This window comes from Nerophis lumbriciformis, linkage group LG29 (assembly GCF_033978685.3).
Source record: "Nerophis lumbriciformis linkage group LG29, RoL_Nlum_v2.1, whole genome shotgun sequence".
Lineage (NCBI taxonomy): Eukaryota > Metazoa > Chordata > Actinopteri > Syngnathiformes > Syngnathidae > Nerophis > Nerophis lumbriciformis.
The window spans coordinates 19,109,896-19,130,000 of record NC_084576.2 but is presented as its reverse complement, the minus strand read 5'-3'; the positions used below and the strand labels follow the sequence as shown (position 1 = coordinate 19,130,000).

The following is a 20,105-nucleotide window of genomic DNA, read 5'->3' as shown; positions in this document are numbered from 1 at the left end:
GATTGGACCTGGCTGGACCGCCTCTCTTTGGTGTGTGTGTGTGTGTGTGTGTGTGTGTGTGTGTGTGTGTGTGTGTGTGTGTGTGTGTGTGTGTGTGTGTGTGTGCGCGTGTGTGTGTGTGTGCGAAATGTCCCTGTTAAGGTACAAGTATAAGCAACGCATTCTGTACGTGAACCCAGTGACCCCAGCAGCAAGGCATTAGAATGATGCAGGATGGATGACAGTGTCATCGCCATAGTAACCGTTGGATGCTGACGATGATGCGATGGAGTCAGGCGGTCCCATCCGGAGGCGGACTGACCGCTTGACCACGCAGGTTGTGTGGCTGGAGTGATTGTGATGATTCATTCATGATGACACCGCTGCAGTTATAAACCACCTCCGCCGCTCCGTGTGTGTGTGTGTGTGTGTGTGTGTGTGTGTGTGTGTGTGTGTGTGTGTGTGTGTGTGTGTGTGTGTTTAGGTGCACAGAAAAAAAGACTTTATAGTGACTCAGCAAATGTGGTTTGGGTTCACACAAGCACATGTTTGTGTGTGTGTGTATTTATTTGTGTGCATTTACTGTACTTATATATTTTCTGCAGTGAACGTTTTGTTTTTGTTAGTATGCATTTTTGTGTGTGTCGAGATTAAGAATCTCTTTTAGAAGGGAGCCCATTCCGGGAAAGAAAATGCAAAACGTTTTGTTATGCAAAACACCAATGTCCACTGCAGAGGATGCTGGCTCTCAGCAGGTTGCACGTACGTGTGTGTGTGTGTGTGTGTGTGTGTGTGTGTGTGTGTGTGTGTGTGTGTGTGTGTGTGTGTGTGTGTGTGTGTGTGTGCGTGCGTGCGTGCGTGTGTGTGTGTGCGTGTGTGTGTGCGCACGTCTCAATGACTCAGCAAAGTGTGTGTGTGTGTGTGTGTGTGTGTGTGTGTGTGTGTGTGTGTGTGTGTGTGTGTGTGTGTGTGTGTGTGTGTGTGTGTGTGTGTGTGTGTGTGTGTGAGTGTGGTAGGAGAAACAGAATACAGACAGGAAGTCAGGTGCCTGGCATTCACAAAGCAGTAAAAGCTGCAGTGTTGTCCAAATACTTTTGTCCATGAATGTGTGATGATAGTCCAAGATGGCTGCCGTGAGTCATGTGGATAACTTCCTTTTATGCTCGCTGGTACTAATCGATCAGAGTGTAGTCGTATTGCCCACTTATTTTTTGTACTTCCTGTTTTTGTTAGCAGCCACGTTGGCTTGATCGGACATTTTTTTTGTGAACAAACAACTTTGAATTTTTTCACAAGCTACAGTAATTAACCACCGACTGATCCTACTATACTAGTCTTACTACTAATCTTAATACTAATCTTACTATGAGTCCTGCTATACTAGTCTTACTACTAATCTTAATACTAATCTTACTATGAGTCCTACTATACTAGTCTTACTACTAATCTTAATACTAATCTTACTATGAGTCCTACTATACTAGTCTTACTACTAATCTTAATACTAATCTTACTATGAGTCCTACTATACTAGTCTTACTACTAATCTAACTGCTAGTCTAATCTTACTAGTAGTCTTACTACTAATATTACTCATAATCTTACTAATAGTCTTACTTCTAATCTTACTATTAATTTGGCTAATAATCTTTTATTACTCTTACTATAAATGTTACTACTACTTATTTTACTTATCCTACTACTGGAAAAACTACTAGTCTTGCTACAAATCTTACTGCTAATCTTACTACTAATCATACTACTAATCGTAATAGTAGTCTCATTATACTAGTCTTACTAATCATAGTCTGACACATTTTACTACTTATCTTACCACTAGTCTTACTTTTAGTCTTACCACTAATCATACTAGTAGTCCTACTATACTCGTTTTACTACTAATCTCAATAATCATACTACTAGTCTTAATAATCCCACTACTAATCTTACTACTAGTCGCACTATTAATCTTACTATTAATCCTACTACTAGTCTTACTATTAATCTCACTACTAGTCTTACAAATACTTGTACCACTAATCTTACTAGTAGTCCTACTATACTCGTTTTACTTAATACTAGTCTCACTATTAATCTTACTGCTAATCCTACAACTAGTCTTACTTTTAGTCTTACTACTAATCTTACTACTAGTTGTACTATTATTAATAATAATCATTATTAATAGTATTACTATATTAATCTTACTACTAATCTTACTAATTCTACTACTGGTCCTACTACTAGTCTTACTACAAGTCTTACTACTAATCGTACTATTAATCTTAGTACTAACCTTACTACTAGTCATAATACTAATGTTACTACTAGTCTTACTACTACTCGTACCACTAATTTTACTAGTAGTCCTACTATACTCGTTTTACTACTAATCTTAATACTAGTCTCACTATTCATTTTACTACTAATCCTACTACTAGTCTTACTTTTAGTCTTACTACTAATCTTACTACTAGTCGTACTATACTAATTATTAATAATAATCATTATTAATAATCTTACTATATTAATCTTACTACTAATCTTACTAATTCTACTACTGGTCCTACTACTAGTCTTACTACTAATCGTACGATTAATCTTAGTACAAACCTTACTACTAGTCATAATACTAATGTTACTACTAGTCTTACTACTACTCGTACCACACATTTTACTAGTAGTCCTACTATACTCGTTTTACTACTAATCTTAATACTAGTCTCACTATTCATCTTACTACTAATCCTATTGCTAGTCTTACTTTTAGTCTTACTACTAATCTTACTACTAGTCGTACTATACTAATTATCAATAATAATCATTATTAATAATCTTACTACTAATCTTACTAATTATACTACTGGTCCTACTACTAGTCTTACTACAAGTCTTACTACTAATCTTAGTATTAAACTTACTACTAGTCATAATAATAATGTTACTACTGGTCTTGCTATACGAATTATTAATTATTATTATTATTAATAATTTTGCTACATTAGTCTTACTACTCATCTTACTGGTCCTACTATTAATCTTACTACAAGTCGTACTACTAATCTTACTAGTAGTCCCACGATACTAGTCTTGCTACTAATCTTACTAATCCCACTACTGGTCCTACTACTGGTCTTATTACTAATCTTTCTACTAGTCTTACTATTAATCTTAGTACAAATTTAACTACTAGTCTTACTACTAGTTTTACTACTAATCTTACTAGTATTACTATACAAATCTTACTATTGGTCCTACTATTAATCTTACCACCAGTGATGGGCAGTAACAAGCTATTGTATGCATGTTCGAAATAAACGGAACTGAACTGAACATAAAATGTAGCTAAGCTATGTAGCTAAACTACATTTTCAGTAGCTTGGCGGTAGCTTAGTTTCTTTTTTAACAAGTAGCTTTTCCTGTAGCTTAGCTACTTTTAACATTACGAACTGGCCAATCACAGGCAAGATAAGGCGGGTCATCGAAACTAGTAAGCAAAATCATAACAGACTCATGTCACATGACAACGAGGGAGTCGGAGACAGAGGGACGCTTCAAGCTGACCACTAGAAAAAAAAAAAACATCGTTGAAAATGGCAGAGGAATTCTCTTCCGCAGATTAGATTTTTCCTTTAGTGATGAAGACGACGTGCAGGAAACCCACAATAATGCGTGTCCTTGGCCATATTCAAACAAATGTATGCGTTTAGAGAAAACAATGCCCAAACCCTTAGTTTTTAGTTGTTTAGTCTGTAAACCAAAATCATAACTGCTCTCTTCATTTAAGATGTGGAACACACAATAAGGTGAGTTGAGTTCATGAAAAGTTTTACTGCACGTAACCATTACCAACTGTTCCCAAACAACACACAAGTCATTGTTTTTATATCAGAATGTAGAAAGATGCTGTTTTTTACTGTAGGTAGAGAAAATGAATAACATTATAGGGGTGGGCCAAAGAAAAGGCAAACTAAAATAATTACATACTACTGGACCTACTACTATAGTACTCGTCATACTAATACTATACTAGACCTACTACTATTCCTATTACTGATCTTAGTACTCATCACTTGTCATACTACTACTACTGGACATACTACTATTCTTATTACTGGTCTTAGTACTTGTCACTTGTCATACTATTACTACTGGACCTACTACTATTCCTATTACTGGTCTTAGTACTCGTCACTTGTCATACTATCACTACTAGACCTACTACTATTCTTATAACTGGTCTTAGTACTCATCAATCGTCATAATACTACTACTACTGGACCTACTACTATTCTTATTACTGGTCTTAGTACTTGTCAACAGTGTTGGGACTAACGCGTTACAAAGTAACGCGTTACTGTAACGCCGTTAGTTTCGGCGGTAACTAGTAATCTAACGCGTTATTTTTTATATTAAGTAACTCAGTTACCGTTACTACATGATGCGTTACTGCGTTATTTTACGTTATTTTTTATGTAGTATCAGCTAGAAACTGAGGATCTGTGTGGGGGGGGGGGGGGGGGGGGGGGGGTTTGGTATCAACACTTCTGTCATCAACAATCAGCATCAACAATTGCATCATCAGAGAAATGGACATTGAAACAGTGTAGGACTGACTTGGTAGGATATGTACAGCAAGTAGTGGACACAGAGAGAGAGATCAGAAAGTATAAGAAAAAATGTCTACATTTGATTATTTACAATCCGAAGAGGTATTATGTGGAAGGGAGGGTGTTAGTTTAAGGTTGTAGTTGCCTGGAGATGTTCTTTTAGTGCGGTTTTGAAGGAGGATAGAGATGCCCTTTACTTTACACCTGTTGGGAGTGGATTCCATATTGAAGTGGCATAGAAAGACAATGAGTTAAGACCTTTGTTAGTTTGGAATCTGGGTTTAACGTGGTTAGTGTTAGTGTTATTATTCTGTTTGTTACTTATGTATGTTAAGTTGCAGCTATTTAAAATAGTTTTGTCAATTTGTTCTGGCCTGAAATAATTTGGCCCTTTGAAACATATCTTTGTCTTTGTGTGTTGTATGTAGAGCACATTGCTTAGCAGAGTTCAGTGATGCAAATGCATGTCAAGTTGATCAACAGATTGTATTATTCTCCAGTGCAATAACAGTACTGAAATGAAGGCTAAAAGGGCATTAATGGGAGCTTTAAAAACAAAAAGTAGAAGAAGTAACTAAATACCGGTAGTTACTTTTCACAGTAACGCATTACTTTTTGGTGTAAGTAACTGAGTTAGTAACTGAGTTACTTTTGAAATAAAGTAACTAGTAACTGTAACTAGTTACTGGTTTTCAGTAACTAACCCAACACTGCTTGTCAATTGTCATACTACTGCCACTGGACCTACTACTATTCCTATTACTGGTCTTAGTACTCACCACTGGTCATACTACTACTACTGGACCTACTACTGTTCTTATTACTGGTCTTAGTACTCGTCACTTGTCATACTATTACTACTGGACCTACTACTATTCTTATTACTGGTCTTAGTACTTGTCAATTGTCATACTACTACCACTGGACCTACTACTATTCCTATTACTGGTCTTAATACTCACCACTGGTCATACTACTACTACTGGACCTACTACTGTTCTTATTACTGGTCTTAGTACTCGTCACTTGTCATACTATTACTACTGGACCTACTACTATTCTTATTACTGGTCTTAGTACTCATCAATCGTCATACTACTACCACTGGACCTACTACTATTCTTATTACTGGTTTTAGTACTCGTCAGTCGTCATACTACTACCACTGGACCTACTACTATTCCTTAGTACTCATCAATCGTCATACTACTACTACTGGACCTACTACTATTCTTATTACAGGTCTTAGTACTCATCAATCATCATACTACTACTACTGGACCTACTACTATTCTTATTACTGGTCTTTGTACTCGTCAGTCGTCATACTACTACCACTGGACCTACTACTATTCCTTAGTACTCATCAATCGTCATACTACTACTACTGGACCTACTACTATTCTTATTACTGGTCTTAGAACTCGTCAATCGTCATACTACTACCACTGGACCTACTACTATTTTTATTACTGGTTTTAGTACTTGTCAATTGTCATACTACTACCACTGGACCTACTACTATTCCTTAGTACTCAACAATCGTCATACTACTACTACTGGACCTAACTATTCTTATTACTGGTCTTAGAACTCGTCAATCGTCATACTACTACCACTGGACCTACTACTATTCTTATTACTGGTCTTAGAACTCGTCAATCGTCATACTACTACCACTGGATCTACTACAAATAATATTACTGGTCTTAGTACTCGTCAATTGTCATACTGCTACTACTGGACCTACTACTATTCCTATTACTGGTCTTAGTAGTGGTCTTACTTGTATGGAATGTGTGTTTAGTTTTAGGGTTTTATATTATATTAGTGGTTCATTTGGTTTCATATGTGTGTAAAAAACTGTTATTGTCCTGGATTTACGTTCATTTTCACTTTTGTCAATATTTTTGTTCAAACTCTGAAGTTGTGTACTTTAGAGGCATATTCTCCCCAGAATGGTCGGTCCATGTCTCTTCTTTAAATTGTAAACAATTAGTTTTTGTGTCTTGGTTCTTATGTAGAAATTGGTTTGATGGCACTGTCTGCAAGGTAAAAGTATTCATGAATTCAGCAGAGGGCGCTGTCTCACTAGTCAATTCACTCAACATTTTCCAACAAAGAGATGTATTGACAAGACTTGAGGTTGTGCAACTGCACCTTTAAGTAGCTACAACTTGTTTCTTCATGTGCAAAACTGATTTTAAATGTGTTTAACGGTGAGAGGCATATTAAAAACAGGCATTTTAGGGGGTTTTCGCCACGAATTGTGGAATATACCCCTTACACATGTTTGTTTCCCAGGTGTTATTATCGCCCCACTGCAGGCTAGACACGAGCAGATTTCACCAGCAAAATAGCTTTTTTGATGCCGACTTCCATCGGCGGCATCGCTTTCCGGGGCGAGTGCCAGGCGGAGGCGGGGAGTGGCCTGGCTCTCCCTGCACCGTTCAGATAAGACGTTGAAACGTTGAAATGTAATTTAGCAGTTTGACGGACCTGCGCTGCAGCGTGCATAAACACCCGAAACCTCACTGCTGCTGTCGTCTCAGTCCAAGTTGGAAGTTTATTTGCAAAATGGCAGCTGTTGAGACACCGACCAGTTAAAAGGACTTTTTTTGGCAGCTCATCATCGGTTTTCGAACATACGGCTCGCCTCCCCAGTTTTAGTGTTTTTAGTGGAGAGGTCACAATAATGGCACCAGCAGCTGAAAAAGGGAAATAAATATACTTTTTAATTCTGGTGTATACGATACTACTAGCCTGAGCGGCTAATTTATGGATGTTTTTATTTTGAGGTTTTGTGTTCAATAGTTTGCATAAAACCCTGGCAGAGGACTGAAAATGTGCTTTATTGTTTTTGCTATGGCGCCATCTTTTGGACGGGTGTGTCACTGCAGGTATTGCGGGTTGAAAATGTACTTCCTGTTTTGATGCCAAAAACCGGAAATACGCGTCAACAGCATTTTGGCTCGAAATGATTCTTCATTCACAAAAACCCTGTCCCAGCCCAAGCAACGTTTGTAAGTTTGACAATTTAACTAAAACAATTCTTACTTACTAAACCGTCCCATGTGTGATGTCTGTAGGAGTGTTTTCATGTGTATTTGTACCTGCTAAAGTAATGTAATGAAGCTAGCGTCGTTAGCATTAGCTTATATGCTAACACGTTTACAAGTGCTTGTGTAAATATTATAAAATTACAATGGCATTATTTTTGTATTGTTTCAGTTTCTCACATTCCTCAGTAAATTCACCCAAAACTTCACCATGGAGTTATTAAGTCTGTTTAGCTGATTGGAGAGCGAGCTTCTGCAGCTAGTGGGTCCATGGAGATGACTTCTGTTTTGTTTGATCAGCCGCGTTACAGACACCATTTGGAAACAACTAAGGTATGTAAATAAACATTTACAAAATATTTATCTGTTAACAAAAAAACCTCATTTCACAACGTATAAATCTGCGGCTAATAGTCTGGTGCAGCTAAGAAATGGGAAAATATTTTTTTCTTCTAAAGTTTTGTGGGTGCGGCTTATATCCCGATGCGCTCTATAGTACGGAAAATGTATTTGATAAAAAAGAACCAGGGTGTACACTGCCTTCCGCCCGAATGCAGCTGAGGTTGGTTTATAGGCTCCCGCACCCCCCGCTACCCCAAAAAGAGACAAGCGGTAGAAAATGGATAGATGGATGGAACCTCCTAATAACTGCCACTAATATCAAAATGTGCTGCAATTATGAATAATGTTGATAGATGGAGTCTCCATTATTGAATTGTTTACTCTTTTTAGGATAAACTTGCAATAACATGAATTGTTTTGTTGTTATGAATTGCTTTCTTCCACAATAAAATTTAATAATTTGAATATACTGCAATTATCGACGACGCAGTTTATGTAAACCTACTATTGACGTCGGCATACGGGGCAGGCGGAGTCATACGTACTACAATTACAGTACATCCGGAAAGTATTCACAGCGCTTCGCTTTTGCCACACTTTATGTTACAGCCTTATTCCAAAATGAAATAAATACATTTTTGTCCTCAAACTTCTATACACAATACCCCATAATGCCAATGTGAAAAGTATTTTTTTTTTTTTGCAAGTTCATTAAAAATAGAAAATAAAACATCACATGTATATAAGTATTCACACTTTATTGATGCACCTTTGGCAGCAATGACAGCCTCAAGTCTTTTTTGAATACGATGCCACAAGCTAGGCACACCTATCTTTGGTCAGTTTTGCCCATTCCTCTTGTGTGTGTGTGTGTGTGTGTGTGTGTGTGTGTGTGTGTGTGTGTGTGTGTGTGTGTGTGTGTGTGTGTGTGTGTGTGTGTGTGTGTGTGTGAGATGTATGTGTGTGTATATATGTGTGTATGTATGTATATATATATGTGTGTGTATATATGTGTGTGTATACTTGTATAATCAAGAGTAAGATTTCTAGTTCAGCGTTAATATTTGAGTGGGCCGCAAATATAATATATATATATATATATATATATATATATTTATACTCTCTATATATATATGTACTCTGTATATGTGTGTGTGTGTGTGTGTATATATATATACTATATATATATATATATATATATATATATATATATATATATATATATATATATATATATATAATATATATATATATATATATTATAAAACCTGTCATAGAAACACTGCATGCAAAGGGCTTATTTTTTATTTATTAATGATCAAATAGATTCATTTAAAAATCACAATTATTAATACAAAATTTTAATAAAAACATAATAAATGAGCCAATTCGGCCTACTCCTTTAGCGTCTCACATGCTCCACATCATGCTTATTGTTTAGAAAAAATAAGAAAAATGAAACCTGTCTTGGTTGTTCATTGCCCACATGGAGAATACAGCATGGTGGCATGAAAAAAGGAGACACATATTTACATATAATGAAAGGGAATAGAAGGAGGAGGAAGATGTTGTGGCTTGTTACAGAGCAGTAGTGGAGTGCGACATGCACAGTGTGGCTGGTTTGTTCCCCTCCGCAATCCGCCGTCCATTCTTCCTCTAAATCGCCCCCTGCTGAGATGAGGCTCCCTCGGCTCTGACTGAGGGTGCAGAATCTGTCTGTCTGCGAACAGCATCACAGACCTCGCAGCCCAAACATTAGTGAATGAGAACATGGGCCTGCTAGACAATATGATGATGCAGCTTGTGGATAGACGACGAAGCACGACGGCGAGAGAGCGACACACGGACAGCGTGCAGAAGATGAGTAGAGCGGAGTACGTAGACTTAGACTTAAACATAGACTTAGACTTAGACTTAGACAGACTTAAATCATCCACAAGGGAAATTGTTCCACACAGTAGCTCAGTTACAAAGGATGGAAAGGATAATGCACAAAAGACGGTGAAAACAAAGGTAAAAAGTAGACCAAAAATGTACCATAATATATAATAATATAAAATATAACATATATGTAATATATACATATTATATATGTTTATATAAAATATACAATATATAACAAATCACAATTACCATTTACAAGATTGCAGTATATATAACAGCTTCAGCAAAAAAGGGCAGCATGAAAATATAGGTATAGCTAAAATGAAGGTAAATACAACAGAAAATATACATTGTAAACAAAGAAAGGTTTGCTAACTTAGAAGCGGTCTGGTATTAGACAAATATCATCTACGGAGGTCTGTGTTGGTGCAGCGCAGCAGTAAACATACATTCTTCTTTGAACAACAAAGCAACACTTGGGACGCCTCAACGTGAGGAAACAGGAAGTTGTTTGCAGAGCGATACTGCCACCTGGTGAACTTGTATAGGTACTGTTGGAATTAAATGTGTTGCTTCACTACAAGTTTGGACACATCCAGTGCATACAGTGGAACGGGCTTAAGTCGAGCAGCCTATTCGCGGCGGTTCGGTACTGCACGTCATTAAAACGTGCACGCGGCGATTCCTGTTCAGTGCAAAACAAGCTTCTTTTTTTATAATTAAAAAAAAAAAAAAAATTCCTATAAATAATCAAAAGAGGGAAAAAAAATTAAAAAACGACAACAATAAAATAAATGAAAAAATAATTACAAATAAATATGTAAAATGAATACATTAAAATATTATGATTTTTTTTTCCGTACACGCGGCAACTTCCTGTTCAGTGCAAAACAAGCTTCTTTTTTATTGATTTTTTGTTTGTTTTTTGCTGTAAAAAATAAATAATTAAAAGAGAAGAAGAAAAAAACAACAACAATGAAATAATTTAAAAAATAATTACAGATAAATATGTAAAATTAATGTATTAAAAAATGATGATTTTTTTTTTCTGTGCAAAGCGCACAGTGCAAAACAAGCTTCTTCTTTTTTTTAATTGGTTTTTGTTTTTGTTTTTTGCTTTAAAAAATTATTAATTAAAAGAGAAAGAAGAAAAAATAAAACATAAATGAAAAAATAATTACAAATAAATATGTAAAATAAATACATAAAAAAATTATGATTTTTTTCCGTGCACGCAGCGACTTCCTGTTCAGTGCAAAACAAGCTTCTTTTTTTTTATTTATTTTTTTGTTTTTTTTGCTTTAAAAAATAAATAACTAAAAAAGAAAGAAAAAACAAAACAACAACAATAAAATAAATGAAGAAATAATTACAAATAAATATGTAAAATAAATACCTAAAAAATGTGGATTTTTTTTCCGTGCACGCGACTGCAAAACAAGCTTCTTCTTTTTTTTTTTAATAGATTTTTGTTTTGTTTTTTCCTTTGAAAAATAAGTAATTAAAAGAGAAAGAAGAAATACAAAATAAAAAAACAATAAATTAAATGAAAAAATAATTACAAATAAATAGGTAAAATAATAAATAATTACATAAAAAAAGGAATACATTAAATAAAAAATAAAAATTAGCTTCAAAATAAAAGCCTGTCAGTGTTAACCTGGATGCCACATGTGTTGCTGTTAGTTAATTAGAGTTTATCTTCAAATAAAGGGATTGAGGTAATCCAGCTCAATTGTTGTCCTCTCTTCACGTTGTACCTCCTGCCTTGTCCTGCTTGTCAACGTCTATTTCAGCGCTTTTTAGCAGTAACATCGGGAGGTGGTCAGGTGATAATGTTAGGGCGGGGCCAGGTGTGGCGTTTGACCCCTCCTACCCTACTGTGTTGTTGCGATGTTGCCGTCGGGCTAATATTTCACTGGAGCTGACCGCACATTATATATTTTGAAAGCTATTCATGCCAAGACGTATGAGCGCTCCACGAGTCGTCATTTTCAGCTGATTTTTTACAAACTTGTCCGCCACTGTTGATTTTAATTGCAAAAACTGGTACCGTACAGTAATGGCACCCTAATGGCACCCGTTCCCACGTAACAGGAATTGGTACTGTATTGGTTCAAATGTGAACACGACGCGCGGCAGAACACACACGGCCTCCACCCGGAGGTGTAGCGTCTCTTTGCCAATGGTAATGATCCTTCCGCAAGGAAACCTTGTAACGGGTTTTACTAGTCGAGATGAACACGTTTGATGGTTCTCTTTCCACTCCGACACAGCCCGGGGCTCCATTAAACCATTCAATCTGTGCCGTGTTTATTTCCTTATGCGTATTTTAGCCTTTTGGAGGTGGAAAAAGTCGCAATTGTAATGATCAGTGTTACCACTAGATAGCAGTCACACATAAGAGCTATGTGTAGACTGTAGGTTGAAAAGAGACGTAGAAGATGTGTGTATTGTACGGTTGTTCAATAAATGACACTAGCAAGTACTAGCATATTAAGACCAAAACTTGGATGTTTTATTTAGAAGAAAAGAACATGACATACATGTGGTGTAACGGAGGCCAGCCAGTGTGGCGGTGTCATGTCACTCCCTGACGACCTCAAGAGTAGTGCTGGTTACCGGGTTGAGAGCTCGGGCTTTTGGCTGGGGAGATAGCATGTTTGTCTCTCATCCTGGGCGGGACAGAAAGCAGGGACTGACCCAGGCGGGTTACAGTAAAATACATGCTAACATACATATAGCATAAGTGCTATCATGAATGCTGGCACACATGTAGCATACATGACAATATACATGTAACACAAATGCTAGTATACATGTGGCATACATGCTAATATACATGCTAGCATACATGCTAGCATAAATGTACCATACTTGTAGTATACAGGCTAGTATACAAGCTAGCATACATGTAGCATAAATGCTAACATACATGTAGCATACATGGTAACATACATGGTAGCATACATGCTAGTATACAAGCTAGCATACATGCTAGTATGCATGTTAGCATACATGCGAGCATACATGCTAGCATAAATGTACCATACTTGTAGCATACATGCTAGTATACAAGCTAGCATACATGTAGCATAAATGCTAACATACATGTAGCATACATGGTAACATACATGCTAGCATACATGCTAGTATACAAGCTAGCATACATACAGCATACATGCTAGCCTTCTTGTAGCATACATGCTAGCATTATTGTAGCATAAATGCTGGCATTCTTGTAGCGTACATGTAGCATAAATGCTAACATACGTGTAGCATACATGCTAACATATATGCTAGATTACATGTAGCATACATGCTAACATAAATGTAACATATGCTAGCATACATGGAACATACATGTTAGCATACATGTTATATAAACTGGCATACATGTAGCATGCATGTAGCATACGTGCTAACATACATGCTAGCATTCTTGTAGCGTATGTGTATCATAAATGCTAACATACATGCACATACATGTAGCATGCATGTAGCATACGTGCTAGCACACTTGCTAGCATTATTGTAGCATAAATGCTGGCATTCTTGTAGCGTAAATGTAGCATACATGCTAACATAAATGTAGCATATATGCTTGCATACGTGTTAGCATACATGTAACATACATGTTATACAAGCTAGCATACATGTAGCATATATGGTAACATACATGTAGAATATATGCTAACATAAATGTAACATATATGTTAGCATACATGTAACATACATGTTATATAAGATAGCATACATGCTGGCATACATGTAGCAAGCATGTAGCATATATGCTAACATACATGTACATACATGCAGCACACGTGCTATCATACCTGCTGACATACATGCTAGCATACATGTAGCATACATGGTAGCATTAAAAAAAGCATATAGTTGACCAATCGTTGACTATGTAATGGAAGGAATAAGATTGGACAATGAAATTTGTTCGTCAAGACGTCTCTAACAATTTTTCTACACTGCCAATCTAAACTCTCGGCATCTAAGCGTGTACGAGATTGGCTCCCCTTGCAGACTCGTATATCCGTGAGGTTTTATTTAGCAATTTCACAGAGCAGTCAGTCATTCCCTGAGGGTCTCCCGCCTCACAGCGCTCCAAACAAGTGGCCTACTAATCGTTCTGCGGCTAATTTAACCGCCTCCCACTTTCACAAAGGATTTCTTCTTCTTTTATTATCACCTCAAGTCAATGGCGGAACGGCACATTCCTTTTTTTTTTGTCATTGCTGTTTTTCCAACCTCGACAGTCTGAATGAATCATTGTGAGAGGGAAGGTTATTGTTGACAGCTCCAACACACACTTCCTGTCTGTGCTGCATCGCTGTGATGAATGACGTGTCGCATGTGTGTTGCTGACATGTCTCTTCCAGTCCTTTTCTTACCTTTTTACTTATTTCAGTCAAACTAGGTGTCGCTCAGCCCTCATTTAGGCTTTGTGTTAAGTGGACCCCCTGAGGTGGTAGGATTATTATCACAAAGGAGTGTGTAATAAATTAAAATGTACACTAGTATTTTGGTAACGGTACCAAAATATATTTTCGATACTTTTCTAAATAAAGGGGAGCACAAAAAAAACATTATTGGCTTTATTTTGACAGAAAATTGTCAAGACGTGGACTTTGGTGTGGTTTGTTTTCCCGGAATGCAAAGGAATTGGATCGGACATGGCGTGAAGGTAAATACATGTTTTAATCTACTCAAAAAGGAACAAACAAAAGGTGCGCACAAGGCGGAGAACAAACTTGGCTAAGAAAACAAAAACTAGCACAAAGGCAGAACTAAGGACATAAAAACGAATACACTTACTGTGACGTGAAAAAACGAGCATGGAACAATGGCATGGAATACAAGCATGAGTAACATGGGTAAACAAGGGTAATGTCGCCAGGCCGACTACCTGGCAACTACAGGCTTAAATAATAGTGTCTTGATAACAACAGGTGCGTTAGTCCAAATGCATGACAGGTGAAACTAATAAGTTGACATGGTACCAAAACAAGGGAGTGAAAAAACAGAAACTAAAAGAGTCCAAAAACCAGACAGAACATAGCCAAACAAAACATGATCAAAAGACATGACAAAAATCTTATAGTACATTAAACTTATGTTTCTTATCAGTGTTGTCATAAAATAAGATAGTGAACAATAACATACTAGACAACTTTTATTTTATAAACAGTATAAAAATGACAAAAGACTTTGTAATAATACAAAAATATCGATGTCAGCATTGTAGTATCGACCATAAATGGCTCTTGTACTTGGTATCGTTACAGCGGTTAGCTATTGTATCCTCCTACGGTGTGTAGTGAAGCCTGTTTAGCTATTCCTCGTCCTGCAGGGGTGATACTTGGAAGAAACATACTTTATTTGTCGCCATGGAGACGAGGATTACCGTAGTTAATTTGAAGTATTTTGACACAAATGTTAGCCGCGAGCTAGCTATGTTTTAAAGCACTCCTTTACAGTAGGTAAGGTTGTATTTTTGCCTCATTGTTGTGAGAATCCTGCATGTGACTAATTCTGCGTCTGCAGAACTAGCTGCAGTGTGCTCAAACAACCACCAGGTAGCATTTGTGAGCTGACAATACTGTATCATCTCTTCCTCTTTCGGACTTATCAAGTCGGTATTGCAGTCTTCACACATTTTTCACTCACACTTTAAGTGAGGCAATACTAACGCAAAATACAACCATTCCCCCTCGTCTATCTCCACACTGTTTTCACTTGCAAGTGCTGTGTGTGTGTGTGTGTGTTGACTCACATGCGCCTCGGCTCATATTGCCAGCAATGTCGCCACAAAAAAACAGTACTGGTATTTTTTCAAAGGCAGTATAGTACCTTTTTAAATGTGTTAGTGCTTTATTTATTAGTGGCGGCATAATGTACAACCCGAATGCACACACACACACACACACACACACACATACTGGTTATCATTTGGAATGGGGACCAAGTTGTTGATCATCACTTGTGGGAATCACCCTTTCTACAGGTTGTGGAGGCATAAAAAAAAAGAGGTAAAATGGCCACTGCCCAGTTAGCTCATACATGTCTTTAAATCTCTGGATTGATGAAGTAATGTGCTGATCATTCTTATTGGGGAACCTGGAGAAAAAGAGTTATTATGGTTCATGGGGACCAAATTTAAATAATTTTGCATAATTCACACAAATTTGTACGTGACTACTGAGGACAATTTAAAAAAAATTTAAAGTTCAAATTAAATATGACATGATCCTCAGAATACAGCACTACAGCTGTCCTCTTATTGGAAGTTTCACCACTTAAATGTACCAGCTACAGCCCGATGAGGGGGCTGCTGTGCAAATGTCTCACACTCAAACTAACCAGTAAACACGTTTTATGGGCCAAAGCTTAAAAATCACTTAAGCAACTTCAGAATGGATCTGACTATCATTTAAAAAGGTTTCCCTTTAGGGGACCTGTTTTTTTGTCCCCATGCAGTCAGAGGTCCCCTAAAGGTGACTGTGTAAACAGAATGATGTCCCCATTAAGTAAGCATTGCCAGAACACACACACACACATACACACAAACAAACACACACACACTTGTATTTGTTACCTTCTTGAGACCTCCGAAAAATGCCTACCACTTTAGGACCACCCTTTCTAGATATATAAAGATTTGTATTTACAACATTAATAATATATACATGCTATGCAAATATAAAACGGTAGACTTCTAGTAAAAAAAAAAATGTTTTAATGTTTTTGTTTGTAATTGGTTTTTAATCTTCATTATTAACTTCAAGTTAGTACAGTATGTCTCTATATACATATTTATGTATTTAAAAAAAAAAAAACTTTTGGTCAAAGGGAGCGCATTTCAATTTCTTACACACACTTGTTATTACATATGTTGGCCAGAGGGGAACCACTTCAAATTTTTACACACTTGTTATTTTATATGTTGACCAGAGTGGTAGCACTTTTAAAACGACACACAGTACAAGTTGAAAAATCCCTCCTTTTTGGGACCACCCTCATTTTGATAGATTTCACCACCAGGGGTGCAAATGAGACATTCTCTATTAGATGCAATGGTTTTCTGTGTTGGGACCATGATTTCGGTCCTAACTTGTTCACCTGTCCTCATATGGAAGGTACTTTTCCTTGTTGATGTCTCAAGAAGGGCAGAAAAACAAGAACACACACACACACAACAACGCGCACACACAGAGTGGGTTGTTGTCAATATGGACACCAAAGACATTGTGTGTATTTGCGCTGCCAAGGAACCGTGTGGGGAATGTTTGCGTGAAAGAGCTCACACATTGTGATGCGGATGTTTTGGCAGCCTGTGCAGTGTGTGTGTGCGTGTCTGTGTGTGTGCCCGCGCGTGTGTGTGTGTGTGTGTGTGTGTGTGTGTGTGTGTGTGTGTGTGTGTGTGTGTGTGTGTGTGTGTATGATTGCTTTCAGTTTCTCCTTCAGGACTTTTCAGGACGTGAGTGATGTCATAGTTGGCGTCCACACTTGGCCAACATCCCTGGAGTGACAAAGGCGGCCTTTTCTCGCGCTGGATGGCCGGCCCACCCTCAATATGTCTTTACGTGAATAACAGCGGTGTTGGGGGGGGGGGTGTCTTAGTAGGGCAGACTGTTCCTCCGTTCCAGCCTTTGGAGTTTGAGTCCACGATCAACACTGCCGCAGTCTGGTTGTCCCATTCTGAGGTGGGAGGGAGGCGAGTTGTGTCGGGTGTATGTTCCAAGATGGCAGACCCGTGATGATGATGTCATAGCTGAGCTGTTGGGGGGAGAACTGATGCGATTAAATCTATGTTGCGATATCTATTGCAGCCTCCCGCGATAACGCTGTGTATATCGCCATATGTTATGGTAATACATATTTCAAAATGGGTTACAAAGTAGTGATGTTCTGAACGATACTGAAATATCGATACCACAGATACAATATCTTTATGCTCTAATATGGATTCTCAAATCAAAATATCGCATACTGAAAAGTCAAAACATCTATTTAAAAAAAACAAACAAACCCCTAAACGACAGAGATTGTGTCAGCTTTGTATTTTTGGTGACACAATATCGATTATCGATTTTTTTGCTCTTTTTCTTACCATTTTTTCTGTGTTTTTTTCCCATGTGAGAATATAATAAAAATAGTAATACACTTGTGTAACTGTATAAACTTCTGCCTGTACAAAAATATTAATGTTCAGTTAGACATTTAACAGTGGTTATTATGGTTGTTATAATGTTTTTAATTAATTAAGTTAGTATTTTATTTTTTAATCAACAAACCCAATAAACTATGTTTATATTTTAGTTGCATAAACATTTTAAGAACTTCTAATATTTTTGAAATGATATCATATATTTTTTCAATTAACTAGCTAATTCAGTTTTGTTTATATTTTAAGTTTATTTTATTTTTTTATTTTGAGAAATTCTAATATTTTTCAAATTAACTCATAGGTTAGTATTATTTTATTGTTTTAATTAACTAACTAATTCAACTTTGTTTATATTTTAAGTGTATTTTGTTTTTGTTTTTAAAGCTTCTAACATTTTTCAAATCAACTCATAGATTAGTATTATTTTATTGTTTTAATTAACTAACTAATGAAACTTTGTTTATATTTTAAGTCTACTTAATTTTTAATTTTGAGAACTTCTAATATTTTTCAAATTAACTCATAAGTTAGTATTATTTTTTTAACTAACTAATTAAACATTGTTTATATTTTAAGTGTATTTTATTTTTATTTTGACAACTTATATTTTTCAAATTAACTCATAAGTTAGTATTATTACTTTTTTTTAATTAACTAATTAAACTTTGTATATATCCATCCATCCATTTTCTACCGCTTATTCCCTTTTGGGGTCGCGGGGGGCGCTGGAGCCTATCTCAGCTACAATCTGGCGGAAGGCGGGGTACACCCTGGACAAGTCGCCACCTCATCGCAGGGCCAACACAGATAGACAGACAACATTCACACTCACATTCACACACTAGGGCCAATTTAGTGGTGCCAATCAACTTATCCCCAGGTGCATGTCTTTGGAAGTGGGAGGAAGCCGGAGTACCCGGAGGGAACCCACGCAGTCACGGGGAGAACATGCAAACTCCACACAGAAAGATCCCGAGCCCGGGATTGAACGCAAGACTACTCAGGACCTTCGTATTGTGAGGCAGATGCACTAACCCCTCTTCCATCGTGCTGCCCACTTTGTATATATTTTAAGTTTATTTTATTTTCATTTTGAGAGCTTCTAATATTTTTCAAATTAACTAGTAAGTTAGTATTATTTTATGTTTTCATTAACCAACTAACTAAACTTTGTCTATATTCTAGGTACCGGTATATATTTTTTGAGGGCTTCTAATATTTTTCAAATGATCTCATAAGTTAGTTTTATTTTTTATTTTCTTTATTTACTAACTAACTTCAACTCGGTTTATATTTTAGTTATATTAAATTTTTTACTTTGACAGCTTCTAATATTTTAGATCAAGGGTGATCTAAACATTTTTCCACCAGGAGCCGCATACTGAAAAGTCAAGTGTGGAAGGGCCATTTTGATATTTTCACATTTTGGAATTTGGATGAATCATGATTCATCTCGGCTGATTACTCGCTTGCACAATTAAAATTAGCTTAAGAAAAGATCCCAATATTTGTACACAAATGCAATGGTATTGTCAGAATGTCATCCAGGGACATGTTTCATGTTTTATTTGAATGCATGTCATTTATTTGCACAAGATTTGTTCACAGCTTTATCTGAAGTTCTTCCAGGCTGTTTGTTTATTTATTTATGAAATTTGCCGGCGAGCACACCAGCCAGAGTCTCCTCACTCGTATTTGTACTGACGTAGTAGTTGAGGTAAAAGAGTACATTCGTATCAATCCGCCCACCTTTGTTTACATTCAAAGGTTCTAGCTTGCAGTTGGCGTCTACGGTGTGTATGCAGCATGTTTAGCTATTCCCTGCCCTCCAGGGATAATGGCACTTGTAAGAAACTGTTTATTTGCCGCCATTGGTGCGAAGATTATTGACTTAGAAGCTGCTTTGCACTGTGGGGGAACGTTAGCCGCTTTCGAGAATTCACCAGTGTGTTGCGGACATGTTTGTTCGCTTGTTGCTGTCAAATTTGCAGACACAGCTAGAATGTGTCATTAACATGTATCATCACGATATAGCGATGGTATTGAAAA

The 20,105-nt window shown here is 36.8% G+C and overlaps 1 protein-coding gene across 3 annotated transcripts in view; it reads left to right on the top strand.

The window, feature by feature from the left end:
* map1ab (microtubule-associated protein 1Ab) overlaps nucleotides 1-20,105 on the top strand; it is a 73,449-nt gene that overhangs the window by 29,341 nt on the left and 24,003 nt on the right. The gene's annotated exons all lie outside the window — the stretch shown is intronic.